At 43.1% G+C, this 2,859-nt stretch overlaps 1 pseudogene; it reads right to left on the bottom strand.

Moving 5' to 3' along the window:
* Nucleotides 1–2,309: 2,309 nt before the first annotated feature.
* On the bottom strand, nt 2,310–2,592 carry LOC117597616 (uncharacterized; annotated as a pseudogene).
* Nucleotides 2,593–2,859: the final 267 nt, after the last annotated feature.

Below are 2,859 nucleotides of genomic sequence, written 5' to 3'. Positions count from 1 at the left end.
CAAGTACACTTTATTGCAATAATAACAATGACATGACAGACTACATAACAGACTACATCAATTTCTGCATGGACACTTTAGTTCCAGTCAGCAGAGTTGATTGTTTTCTGAATATAGCCAAGAACGAGGAGATGGTGGTTGACTTCAGGAGGAGGAGGACCACAACCAGCCCCAATACCATCATGGGTCACTGTCTCCAGGTGCATTTCCTCTAATAGTCCAACAGGAATAAATGTATGTACAATGCTGAAAGGTCCTTCAAGTTAAAGGTTCACCTCAACAGGAAACGGTGGACTGTCTGCCCGCTCACCATCATCGTCCACAGGGAGTAGCATATATTGTCCAAACAGCGTGTGTACAGTCTTATCTATGAGAGCACGCAAGCATGGGATTCCGCAGCAGATGATGTTTCCAATAACCAGGAGAACTATCAGGAGTAGTAATGGTCCCAAGGTACATTAATCCTGCCAGCTAATCCGTGGAGAACAACCAGCTAAGCCAAAGTGGCTCAGGCGAGGCGTTGTTTGAAACCATTTTGTGCCTGGCTTTAGTCATGCACTTCAACAAGGTGTTAAGGGGGCCCTGGGGGCCAGTATAAAGTGAGACCACCATGCAGCAGTCTGCACCAATTATGTCACATACCCCCAGATCTGGTCCACGCATCATGTCAATAATGGAGCGGTTTTGAACTGTCATGAGTGTTGTTGCATGCAACTGTTGTTGGATCAGTGACAGCACCGTAATGGTGTGCCGTAATGGTGTAATTAATGCGAATACAATGTTCTGTTTTGTGTTAAATGTTTGACATAAGTAGACAACTCACACTCCAGTTGCTCCAACGAGGGGCCTTTGTATGGCCCTCGAGAGAAGGCAACTGGCATTGGACGACCTGTTAACATTTCATGTGGTGTCAAATGTGTGCTACGATTAGTCTGTGACCGCATTTTCATCAATGCCAATGGCAGCGCCTGAACCCAATTTAAATTGGTGCTCACAAAATTTTTGCTATCTTTTCCTTCAGTACACCATTTGCCCTTTTGACTATTCCCTGTGACTGTGGGTGGTACACACACCCCATCCACTGTTTAATGCAGTGTGCCTCTGAAATTGCTTTGATCACTTCATTTACAAAATGCGATCTATTCTCTGAGCTCAATTGGTCAGGAATACCAAAGCGCAGGATTACTTCTCTGCACAGGAACTTAGGGGCTGGGGCTGGGGCTGGGGCTGCTCAAGTCACCTTTCCCTGAGCCAGATTACTAGTTCCCAATCACTTATAGAGATAGCCATCATCCACCCATCCACTTACTCAGTTAGTCAGTATTTAAGCAATGGGCTGTAGTTGGTATTAAAACCAGTTAATCTCTCACTAAGCACAGCTGAAACAGTTGCAAATAATATGTCACCTTTTTTTTTTTTTTTTTTTAAGTACCAGATGGCACTCTGCTCTTTTTCTTCTGTGGGAGCTATGAAAGATATCAGGGTGAGGGTGAGGGTGAGGGTGAGGGTGAGGGTGAGGGTGGGGTTGCTCAAGTCACCTTACACAAAGCCAGATTACTAGTTCCCAATCACTTATAGAGATAGCCATCATCCACCCATCCACTCACTCAGTCAGTTAGTCAGTATTTAAGCAATGGGCTGTAGTTGGTATTAAAACCTGTTATTCTCTCACCTTTCTGACTAAGCACCGCTGAAACATTTACAAATAATATGTCCCTTTTTTTTTTTTTTTTTTTTTTTTTTTCCAAGTACCAGATGGCACTCTGCTCTTGTTTTTCTGTGGCAGCTATAAAAGATATCAGGGTGGGGATGGGGTTGCTCAAGTCACCTTACCCTGAGCCAGATTACTAGTTCCCAATCACTTATAGAGATAGCCATCATCCACCCATCCACTCACTCCGTTAGTCAGTATTTAGGCAATGGGCTGTAGTTGGTATTAAAACCTGTTATTCTCTCACTAAGGACAGCTCAAACAATTACAAATAATATGTCCCCCCTTTTTTTTTTTTAAGTACCAGATGGCACTCTGCTCTTTTTCTTCTGTGGGAGCTATAAAAGATATCAGGGTGGGGATGGGGTTGCTCAAGTCACCTTACACAAAGCCAGATTACTAGTTCCCAATCACTTATAGAGATAGCCATCATCCACCCACCCATCCACTCACTCAGTCAGTTAGTCAGTGTTTAAGCCATCCTAAAGCTGTCTGTGGGGTTGGAGTTGCTTCGCTTACTTCTTTCTAGCCACTCTTATGGTTGTGGTCTTTGTGAAAGAAGAGAAAAAAAAAACAACTTGTTTCTTTCAACATTTTGAGAAGGTGCACTATTCATGAAGGTACTGTAATACCAGGTTGATGTGTGGAGCAGATAGAGCAAGCCCCTCTCCCAGCTTTAAAAATCCATTTCATATAGAGTCCTCAAACAGAAAAAGCATCAGATACTGAATAAACAAGAAAAACTTTTTTTTCTATCTTAAACAAACAAGTCACTAAACTACCAAGCATTTTCCATAACTGCAACTAGGCCAAGGCTTACTCCTCTCTCCAGCTGGAAGCCTTGCCTACACTTCACCATAGCCAAAAGGCTGAGAAGCAATAACCCATGTTTTCCTCTGGCCTGAAGAACACCCCACGGTAAAGCGGTGACTCCAGAATGGTAGCCAGACTCCACCCCAAACAGATACTGGGCAATCTCTTTTGTCACCTTGATAGCTATTGGAAACAGGCAGAGCAGTAGCTATAGGTGTAGGATTTGATTAGATTTAGCAATGGACCAGAGTTTGTATTAAAACCTGTTATTCTCCCTCCTTTCGCACTAAGCACAGCTGAAATATTTACAAATTATATCTGTTCCTTTTTTTTTT

This window comes from Pangasianodon hypophthalmus, chromosome 6 (genome assembly GCF_027358585.1).
Source record: "Pangasianodon hypophthalmus isolate fPanHyp1 chromosome 6, fPanHyp1.pri, whole genome shotgun sequence".
In the NCBI taxonomy this organism is placed as follows: Eukaryota; Metazoa; Chordata; class Actinopteri; order Siluriformes; family Pangasiidae; genus Pangasianodon; species Pangasianodon hypophthalmus.
This window is presented reverse-complemented; position numbering and strand designations above follow the sequence as displayed.